The following is an 11,126-nucleotide window of genomic DNA, read 5'->3' as shown; positions in this document are numbered from 1 at the left end:
TGACTTGAGCACTTCTGTCTCCACTTAGGAGATAGAACATGCTGCAAGAAAACGTCCCTCCCACCCTAGCAATGAGAAATAGCCAGATAATCTACAAAATCATAGCTTTTCTTGAGTCCTCAGGAAGCTGCGGTCACAAGGTGATGAAAAAAAAAAACAACGCCTTTTCAAGGAGAGACACACACGACCAGTTTCAACTTTAACAGAGCATGGAAGAAAGAGATGGCTGACCTACGCGGGAGTAAGAAGAAACCAGTGAAAAATTAACAAGTGAAAAGGCTACACGTGGGCTAGCATGTCAGTTTAGAATAGTTGGAGACAACTCCAGACACGGGAGAGTTGTACTCACAGGTAAGCTTTCTTCCATAGGCCTCCCCTGAGGTTCTGAGGGAAAGTGGTAGCAGGGCAGGAAATGGGAGAGGGCTCTCCTCCTCGGTGTGTGAGCATGCAGGACTTGGTAAGGCAGCTGCTGGGGGAAGGCAAAAAGCCTCAGTTCCTTCCACATCCTCTCCTATGAGCAAAAGCCTTAAGCTACTGGGGAAGGGGCAACAGATCCTTGCTTCAGGGGGAGTGATAAAAGCAAAATTCACCTGCTTCTGGGTGAGAAGTAAAAACCTTTTCACCCTTCTTTAGCACAGGCAAAGATCCATTGCTTCAGTGAGGAAGAATGGAAGCAAAATCCTTCTATCCCAAAGGGAAAACAGGAAACTATCATGGGCTGAAGATTCAAGCAAGGGTCTGCTCTGCTGGAGGGAGAGGGTAAGAAACTCAGGCCACCCAAAACCAACCACGGATATAAGGCAGAATTTGGCTTTCAGAGGGAGTAGGGAGAAAGCTTCACTCTCGCCCTTGGGGTGTGGCTAAGGCTAAAGCTGAACCCGAATAACAGACACACACATCCTCACTGACTGCCGCCCCCCCGCCCCATCCCCGCCGCGTGTCCTGCCCCTCCAGGAGCTTAGCACCACAGGGCAAGCAACAGTAGTCTACTGCCGGTGGAGGCAGGGATGGCTGAAAAGCTGAGGGCAGAGCAGGAGCCCAAAAAACCCCTCTGACACCCCAGTCCCCACCCCTAACTCAACTGATTCAACCCCTCAGACCAACAGAAGAGGCACGCCCACTTCCAGCCATAAACACCATTTACCTCAGTCTCTGCTGTTTACACAGGATGGGCATTCAATACAGATTTATGAAACATACGAAAAGGCAAGAAAGAAAAACCCCAAATCCATTGTCAAAAGATAAAGAAATCAACAGAACCAGACTCCCAGATGAGACAGATTTTGGAAGTACTGGATAGAGACCTTAAAATAATAATGACTAATCTGTTAATGGGTCTAGTGAAAAAGGGTGGGCAACTTGCAGGAACATATGGGGAGTCTCGGCAGAGACATGGAAACTAAAAGTCAGATGGAAATGCTAGAAATAAAAAACTTGATATCAGAGATGAATTCCTTCAACAAGCTATTCCATAGGCAGGCACAGCTGAGGAAAAAAACCAATGAACTTGAGAAAGGTCAATAGAGGGGCGCCTGGGTGGCTCAGTCGTTAAGTCTCTGCCTTCGGCTCAGGTCATGATCCCAGGGTCCTGGGATCGAGCCCCGCATCGGGCTCCCTGCTCCGCGGGAAGCCTGCTTCTCCCTCTCCCACTCCCCTTGCTTGTGTTCCCTCTCTCGCTGTGTCTCTCTCTGTCAAATAAATAAAATCTTAAAAAAAAAAAGAAAGGTCAAGAGAAATCATCCAAGCTGAAACACAAAGACAAAAAGGAGTAGGAGTAAGAAAAGAAAAAAAAAACCAAGCTTCTGAGATCTGTGGGAAAACATCAAACAGACTAATACGTGCATCATTTGAGTCCCAGAAAGCGAAGAAGGAGCGCTTGGGGCAGCAGAAATATTTGAAGAGATGATGGTTACACGGATGAGGACGTGGCACTGAGGGTAGAGAGAGATGGATGTGGGAAGCCTGGCTGAGCCCTCTGCGGAGCCTGTGCTCCGAGGGTGCACCACCCTGCCTCCTACAGGCTAGACTGGAGCGACCGTGGGTGGGCCTCGGCTCCTTGATGCCTCCCCTGGGAGGCTGTGCGAAGCGTCAGCATGCTGCCCGCCATGAGTCAACATGTGGCTAAGAGGTATATGCATCTCCCGTCATTCTCCCCACCTCCCTTTCCCAAGTGCTACACGTCACAGATTGTTCTGAGGTAAAGGTCTTCTCTTCCCAAACAGGCGGACGGACTCTCTTCTCCCTTCATGCTGACCTGATCCACTTTAAAAAATTAGTTCTTTTGCAGATAAGCAGGGCGGGAGGAGGCAGAGGTGGGTGAGAGGGATGGTGTCTGTGCGTGCATGCATGTGTGCACAGGAAAGGAGATGGGCTACTGAGAGTTTATGAGCATTTTATTTTTTCCCCTTTTTTAAATATTTTATTTATTTGTCTGAGAGAGAGAGCGCAAGTGAGAGAGAGCACAAGCAGGGTGAAGGGCAGGGGGAGAAGCAGACTCCTTGCTGAGCAGGGAGCCTGACGCGGGACTCGATCCTGTGACTCCAGGATCATGACCTGAGCTGAAGGCAGACGGTTAACTGACTGAGCCACCCAGGCGCCCTCTTTCCTTTTTTTTTTTTTTTTTTTTTTAAAGTAGGCTCCACACCCAACATGAGGCTTGAGCTCACAACCCTGAGATCGAGAGTTGCATGCTCTACTTACTGAGCCAGGCACGCACCCTGAGTTTTGGGGCATTTTAAAGAATAGGATCATTTCTGGCTTCTTATCTTATGTCCTTTTTGGATGAGGTTATCCACTGGTAACTCAGCGGATGCCAAGTTGCAGCGTGATCTTTAACAGAGGGATCAAATAAATCGTGAGATCTGGGAGACGGATGGAGGGTGGAGGCTGGATAAGGGCACAGTAGCGTAAATTCACAGTTGTTTGAACAGCCATCTAAAAACTATGCTCCTTGATTGATAAACTCACATGATGCTGGTTTCTTCTTCTTTTTTCTCCTTCTCCTCCTCCCCCCTCCCATCTTCCTCTCTTCCTCCTCTTCTTCTCCTTCCTCCTCTTTTTTTCCTCCTCCTTTTTGTTCCTCTGTCCAGCTCAACATTTTTTTATTTTTATTTTTTATTTCTATTTTTAAAATATTTTATTTATTTATTTGACACACAATGAGACAGAGAGAGCACAAGCAGGGGGAGTGGCAGGCAGAGGGAGAGGGAGAAGCAGGCTCCCCGCTGAGCAGGGAGCCCGATGCCAGGGCTCGATCCCAGAACCCTGGGATCGTGACCTGAGCTAAAAGGCAGACGCTTAATCGACTGAGCCACCCAGGTGCCCCAACATTTTTTTAAAGATTTATTTATTTGAGAGAGAGAGAGCAAGCAGGGGGAGGAGCAGAGGGAGGGAGACAATCCTGAAGCAGACTCCCCACTGAGCATGGAGTGCCACCTGGGGCTTGATCCCAGGTCCCTGAGATCACGACCTGAGCCGAAATCAAGATTGGACGCTTAACCGACTGAGCCACCCAGGTTCCCCCAGCTCAACATTTTTATCAATGATTTGGATAAGTGCATAGAAGGCATCTTTACCAAAAGTGAGAGGATAGGTTGGGGCAACAGAATCAGACTCTAAAATTTTTTTATAGACTGGAATGATGGGACAAGATGTGAAATCTAATAGGGATAAATATCCTTTCGTGTAGGATAAAAAAAATTAACTCCACAATTAGAAGACGAAAAAGAATTGTGTATTAGTTTGTTCTAGTGACATAAGCCAGACTCTATCTAGATTAAGCCATAAAGGGACACTGAGTGGGAAGGACAAAAGTAGCTCTGGCCTCAAGGTCAGCAGGATCCAAGGACCCAGATAGGATTTTCAGTCTCCTCTTTCTTTCACTCTTACCTCTTCTCTATTTCTTTGTGTGTAGGTAAAGCAGGTGGAGAACTGGGAGTTCTGCACATCATCCCAGTTTAGCCAATCCAGCCCTTCCAACTCCATATAATAAATCCCAGGAAAGGACTCTGATTGGCCCGACCTGGGTTACATGCTCATTGAACCAATTGCTGTGACCAGGGACAGAATACTTTTATTGGCTGAGCCTAGGTCATGGGCCCACACCTATGGCTAGAGGCACGGGGTGCTGTGGTTGGCAATCCCACCAGAAGGATTTGAAAATGGGAAGTGGGGGAGAGTGCTGTTACCTGCAGAAAAGCACAAGGGATGCTGAGAAACCAAAACAACAGATGTTCAGTGTCTTCACAGTTCAGTTGAGTCAGTAGTGTTGTGTACCTGCCAACATTTATAATTCTAGAAATCAATAGTGGAAATGTACTTAGGGCTATAATAGTGTAAAAGTACATCCTGCACTGGCCATATGACTCTGAAGCATCATCTGGGCAGTATGAAAGAGGAATACTGACAAACTCACAGTGCTGCCTGGAGGAGGGACCCAGAGTGGGGAGGCTCAGAAGGTCATCTCATTTGAAGAAAGGTCAAGGCAATAAAATTTGGCCTGGAAAGAGAAGATATGATAGACATAGTTGGCCTTAAAATATCTGGAGGAGTCTTGAGTAGGAAAATGAAACACTGACATACAACAGACAAACTAGGACCACTGGGGGTAAGTTTCAGGGAGATCTATTACCATTCCTTATAAAGTAAACTTTCTAATAGCTGTCCAAGAATAGATAAGGCTGCCTTGTAAAAGGTAGTGAGTTCCCTGTCACTGGAGGTGTTCAATCAGGCATCAGAGATATAAAGAGGGTTCCTGTATATCACAGAAAATTGGATCAGGCGACCCCTAAGGTCCTTTCCAGTTAGGAAAGTCTGTGGTTGTCCATTCGAGACCTACAGGCGCTTGCTGCTAGTAAGTCAGCTCTGGACTCCCCAAAATCTGGAAGGGAGAGCTGATGAGCTCTTTTCCCTCCCTAGAGGATAATGACCCCCTCTGATCAGTCAGAGGCCGAGCTCTCCAACAATTCTTATCTTAGCCCGGCCCTGTGGGACAGACTCTTTGGCAGGAAAGATCACAGAAAGGCAGTCCTTGTGCTATTTCATGTCCTCTGAATACCTACCATGAGACAAAGACTGGGAGGTAGGCAGTCTATTTTAGGGAGTGGGCAGAAGTAAGGGAGCAAGGACAATGAGACAGGATAGGGTACATTGAGTGGTTCACTGTGGGTAGTTAGGGCTCAGTCCCCCTGGGATCACTCTGAGGAGCCTTAAAGATCACAGCTCAGAATGTCCCCATTAAATAATGGGGAAATCTGGGCTCTATTCTGCCAGTGCTCATCCCTCAGTGGTTGAGGTTTGTCATTTGGGAGTGTTAAGCTCCTGCTACTTCCAGCCTGCCTTGCAGGGGCTGAGAAAATCCTCCCACAGAGAAGGAGAGGGATGATCTACTTGGATTCCTGGACCCAATTCCCTTTTTTTTTTTTTTAAGATTTTATTTATTTACTTGAGAGAGAGAGAGAGCACAGAGGGAGAAGGAGAAGCAGGGAGCCTGATATGGGGCTCGATCCCAGGACCCTGGGATCATAACCTGAGCCGAAGGCAGACGCTTAACTGACTGAGCCACCCAGGCGCCCCCCTGGACCCAATTCCAAACAGGAGTGGGTGAGTGGGTGAGTGGGTGAGTGGGTGGGGTTCTCACACACACAACACCAAGCAGTTCTCACACACCAGCAGGATGTTCAAGAATTCACCCGATTCTATCCCTATCTACCCAGAGATTGTATCAGATTCCACAGGGTAAGGGCTCAGTCCCACAAAACTGCTCCCCACCCCCCACTTCAGATACCAGTTGCAAGCCCCAGGCTGTTACTTGTGCTTCTGACCAACCAACTGGCTACAGATGGGAGGCGCTAGCCATCTCCTCCTTAGGTTCAGTTAATTTGCTAGAGCAGCTCCCAGAACTCAGGGAACCACTTCACATTTATCAGTTTATTAAAGGATGTGATAAAGGATACAAATCAACAGTCAGATGAAGAGAGACATAAAGGAAGTACAGGGAAAGGACCTGAAGCTTCCATGCCCGCTCCAGGCACACCACTCTCCACAGTCTATGTGTTCACCATCTCTGAAGCTCTCCCAACCCAGTCCTTTTGGGTAATTCTGGAGGCTTCACTGCATAGTCACGATTGAGTCACTGGCCATTGGCTGATTCAGCCGACAGCCCCTCTCCCCTCCCCGGAGGTTCCCACCCTCTAATCACAGAGTTGTTCCTCCTGGCAACAGGCCCCTGCCTTTGGGTGGGGTCCGTAAGTCACCTTCAGTGATAACAAGACATTTACTTCAACTTTCTGGCTCTCAAATGCTTTCAGAGACTGTGGGTGAACACCAAATATATCTGAGAAATATGTTGTGGTCATCTGAATGACAAGTATACATGTCTTATAAATCATCATAACACAGAAGGGAAGCTGTGAGCATGCACGGGGACTGTCTACCACAGCTGCAGCTGGACACAGGGGTGGGCTGAAGGGATGTGGGGCAGGGCATCACCAGCATCTGCCCTGGTCCCCTTTCCACCCGGTCCAGGACCTGTCTTCCAGGGACAGCACGGGACCTTTGATTTCCACGTTCGAGCCTCTGTGGCCCGGTGGGTTCTCCAGCTTTGCTAATTCGGCATAGCCTTGTCTGATGTTCACCCACAGGTCTCTTGGGTTGAAGTCTCCCTTCTGGGCTGAGCTCCCTCACTGGGCTGTCCAGGCTGTGGGTGCCAGGGCACTGCGCTCTCCAGGCTGCCACCTGTTCTAGTCTACATCCACATGTGAGCTCGGGACATGATGACATAAGGGACACTGGCTGCATTGTTCAGTCTACAATGGTCAAGGCCAGAACTGGTCAAAGACTGGATGGGCTCCAAGTTTCCTCTGCTGATGGCCTATTATTTCTTAAGAAGCAAAGGCTAAGAATGACCAAGAACTCAAAGACCCTGAGAGACCTCACTCAAAGCCTTGGAGACACTTCGAAGATGGGAAAGCAATGCACTAATGTTAGAGGCAGGATTCCTGGCCAGCCGTGGAGGACCAGTCCAGGTTGGTTCCGTGACTCCAGTTACCACTCCTCTGGCCCTCCTTGGTCAGAGCTCTGAAACCCTTCTCTCGCCCTCATCCCCACATTCCTGAGTCGTACTCACTGTCTTTCCAGCCATTCCTTCTGTCCTCTGTCATGTTAGTTACCTCCCACCAGGGGCCTACATCACCTCTGATGGTCACACTCACCATTCCCTAATTTTGCCTCACTGTTTAACATCCCTGCTCAGTGCCCTGATACCCATTTCACCACCCGGGAGAAGGGAGGCTGAGCTGTAGGTGTTTATGGTGAGTTTGGGGTGAAATGGAACCACGGGCCTCCCCATGGCAGGAGGGGGCGGGTAGTGGGTGTGTGTTGGGGCGGGGTTCGATTTTACCACTGTTAGTTTAGGGCAAAGCAAATGGTTGGCAAATACTTTCCAGCCAGAGGAAGAGCCTGGCCAGCCGATCAACTGAAACCCACCTGAGATGTCAGAGACATGAGACACTGGATCCAAGCTCGGCTCAAGACAAGGCACTTTACTGGGATGGGAGCGGGGCAGGGTGGGCTGACCCCTCTCACACCTGTCCCCTCTTCCCTGCCCTCCTCCCTCAGGCCCTCTCCATTGCTCTTCAGTGGGGGCTTCTCTCCCCCTGTGCCTCTCTTGGTCTCTTTTTTCCTGTTTCTGTCTCAGACTCTGCTGTGTTTTGTGCATCAGCCCTCAGTCTTGCGTCACTGAGACTCTGTCACCATCTCACTTTTTTGCCTCTTCACATTCTCTGGGTCCCTAAATACGCTTTGTTTCTCTTTGTCACCGTCAAAGAGACGGTGCGTGCCTCCGACTCGACCTGTTTTTCTGTGTCTGTCCGTCTGTCCATATGCCCAGAAGCCCTTTAACCCTGGAACGGAGTGGCTTTCCTGAGAACGCAGCCAGGGACAGTCACCCAAAGTGCGGAGCAGAGGTGGCTAAGGACATTGCCAGCCCAGCAGTCGTCATGGTAACAGCCAGGGCGGACCAGCAGGGGAGTGCCGAACCACGTGGGCTTGACCTTTCTATGGGCGTCACGTTTGAGCGGGAGTTGGGGAAAAACAGCAACAACTGCTTCCCTCTGGCCCAGCCCTCGGCCTTCCAGGCTGGGCTGAAAGGAGAGAGGGAGAGAGGGAGAGAGGAGAACCGGGACAGCTGGCGACGAGGTGAGAGGAGGGGCGCGTTAGCCAGAGCCATCTAGAGGAACGGCGGGAAAGAGGGGCCCAAGCACAGGCATGCGCACACAGCTGCAGTCATCACCAAGACTCCCATCGTGCCCTGACCTGTGGAGGGCACCAGACCTCGTTCCTGGAGGCTCCGCTCGCCCTTCACCAGCCACGGCTCTGGGTAGGTGGTTACCAAAGGTCAGTTCCTCGCACTCAGAGCTCCCCTCCAGACTCCTTCAGATCAAATGTCACTTTTTCCATATTGCAAAAGCCTCCATTGCTCAAAGGAAAATAGGCTAAAAGAAAAAAGAGCCAAATGATTCTTTCAAAAATAGAAATATTATGAATGCAAAAGTCCAAAGAAAGACACTCGACATAAAAGGCATTCTAATCTTCCCTCCCCTTTTCCCGGCTCTGAAGGTCCCTCCACAGTTGCTTCCCCATGCCTGCCAGGTCAGCGGGGGGAGACGAGGCGGGTCCTGGGGCCACTTCCCTGACAAGGGCACAAGAAGGACCGCCAGATTTTTGGTAGCCCGTATGTGATGGGGGCTTGGACTCACAGCCCTCCTCCCTGCTCACACACACCTGTCCCACTCCTCATCTTTTCCCCACAGGGCAGACATACAGGCACCAGAAGAGGTGTCCACAGGTGTCCTGTTAACCTCGGGACCCCTTAAGAGAGAGGTGAAGGGTATAGGGCAGCCTCAGGTTAGATCCATAGAGAACACAGCTCACCTGTGGATCTCATTTCTAGACTTTCAAGTCATGGCCATGCAAGAAATCTCAAGCCTTCTGGGAAACACTGCAATGGAAAACAAGACCACCAATTCAGAATGAAAAAAAAAAAAAGTCTTGTAGTGTACTGGAAATCTACATGCAGGAAAGACATGAAGGGGGCACTCACCAGCCAGGAGGTGGATGGTGACTTAACACACCAGCATTCCAGCCTTCTTTTATTCATCAGTCAGCCCAAAATCCCCTTGGAGAACTTCCATTGAGCCACTCAGATAAGGGAAGGCGAAGTCTTGTGATTCTTGGCAGGAGAGGGCACGGCAAACCAAGTGTGCGTAAGTTAGCATGCTTCCAAAAGGCTAGTTGAAATGAGTCCTGATTATGTATGTTTGAAAGTGGTCACAGTGTTACCAAAGATCCAGCACTTTTGAGGCTAACTTCTCTTTGACTCACAGGTTTATGCGTGGTGGGCCTCTGTTTGCAAGTTGATTGACATAACCTCCTCGTTCTGTCCCTACAGAATCATCAGTGACTCCTCCTGCCCCTTCCCTGGGGACAGAGTAGGTTCTGGGAACCTATGGGTACCTGGGACTCCAGAGCAGCAGGCAGAAGGCAGGAGGGAAATGGGTGCCCTGCCGCCCCACGTGAGGCCCAGGCTCCAGCCTGGCACACACATACCGCACCATCCCTCTCCCCCGGCTGCAGCTGTGTCCCTGTGTGAGTACAGGGCCTTTTTCTTCTGTCTAAGCCCTTCCCTCTAGCTCTGCCTTTTCTCCATCAGCCCCTCAACTCACCCCTTGTCCCCCTCCTGCTCAGCACCTGGGGCTGGGACAGCTCCCCAGGGATTTTTTTTTTTTTTTTTTTTTTTTTTTTTTTTTAGTCTTGGAGCATCTGCGCTCCTGAAGTGGTGTAAACTGGGGAATGTGAGTCAGACTGGCAATTGCTCCCGCTAGGCCTGTGGCTTCTAGAATCCATCCCTTCCCTCTCCACTCATGCTCGGGCCCGGGCCTGCCTCATCTTCTGGATCTGGATGCTCACTGTGCTAGGACAGGCCATCCACTCTTTCATGTCCCTGCTTTGCTCGCTCTATTCCCTTGGCCAAAAATCTCTTTTCTGGTGAATCCGTGTTCTGCTTCAAGACTCAACTCGAATGCTACCATACAAGGAGAGCTCTTCTAAATCTACCCCAGGCTGCTCTGTTTCCCTTAGAATTTGTTCTTAGCACTCTCATAGCAGTCATGTCTCTGTTTGCACGTCTGCCTCCCCACTGGAGGGAGTACTGTCTGGAATGGGCTGTGTCGTATTGATCTGTGGAGCCCCAGAACTAGGCTCCATATTGCTCACTGAGTATTTGTGATTGCTGTTGGTCCTCACCCAGAGTAGACCCCCTGGTGTAGAGTGTGAGCCAGAGAAGGTCTCAGACTCCCCAGAAGCAATGGTATATCTACATGGCAATGAGAAGTGGGTGGCACGGGTCACACTGCCCCTTCCTTGCCAGACCACAGCCCCATCCTGACGCAGGTCCTTTAGTGCCAGGCTGGTTGCAAGACAGGGTACTTCTCACTTCTGACAAGACCACGGCTTTGGCCCACTGGCATCCCATGGGATGGAGAAGCACCACCTGGCTGGCATCTGGATCCTTTCTCCCTAGCCTTGGGCAGCTGAATCCTATAGTTATTCCCTCAACCTTTGGCTTTACTGACTCCCCTTGCTGCACTAACCAGAGCCCTGGAGAGTGGGCTCAGAGTGGGAGGAGAGAGCTGAAGGCATCCTTCCTGTCCTCCTCTCTCTCCCTCCTCCTGGCTGGCTGCAGCTGTGCTGTGTGATGGGGAACTGAACACAGTCTTAATTACTGCTCAGCCCTGCTCATTAGTGCCTCTGGAAGGCAGAGAAGCCCCGAGTTAGGATGTCTCGATCAGAGCGGAGGCCAGGGCCCAGCTTTCCCAGGGGATCGCTAGTCCCATTTTTCAGGAGCTGGGTCTGTGTGACTGTGGATCCCTTTTTGGGCCTCCTGGAGCTGGAGAGAAGAGAGGGAAGGCTGGGCCCCCTCATGGGCTCTCACTCATGTGCACGGAGCATCATGGGGGACAACATATGGTGGAACATGTGAAACTCCAGTGCAATCAGAGAAAAATGAATGAATGATTAAATAAACCAAATGTGCTCAAATCCAGCACACTGATGACTTACCTACCTTC

The 11,126-nt window shown here is 50.2% G+C and overlaps 1 protein-coding gene across 1 annotated transcript in view; it reads right to left on the bottom strand.

Annotated features, from left to right (window-relative positions):
• The window catches only part of IVD (isovaleryl-CoA dehydrogenase), a 192,643-nt gene that overhangs the window by 66,167 nt on the left and 115,350 nt on the right, over positions 1-11,126 (bottom strand). The window lies entirely within an intron of this gene.

This window comes from Callorhinus ursinus, unplaced genomic scaffold (assembly GCF_003265705.2).
Source record: "Callorhinus ursinus isolate GAN/ISIS: 27379988/994484 unplaced genomic scaffold, GSC_fseal_2.0 scaffold25, whole genome shotgun sequence".
Lineage (NCBI taxonomy): Eukaryota > Metazoa > Chordata > Mammalia > Carnivora > Otariidae > Callorhinus > Callorhinus ursinus.
Note: the sequence above shows the minus strand (reverse complement) of the source record. Positions and strands in the feature narration are given on the sequence as shown.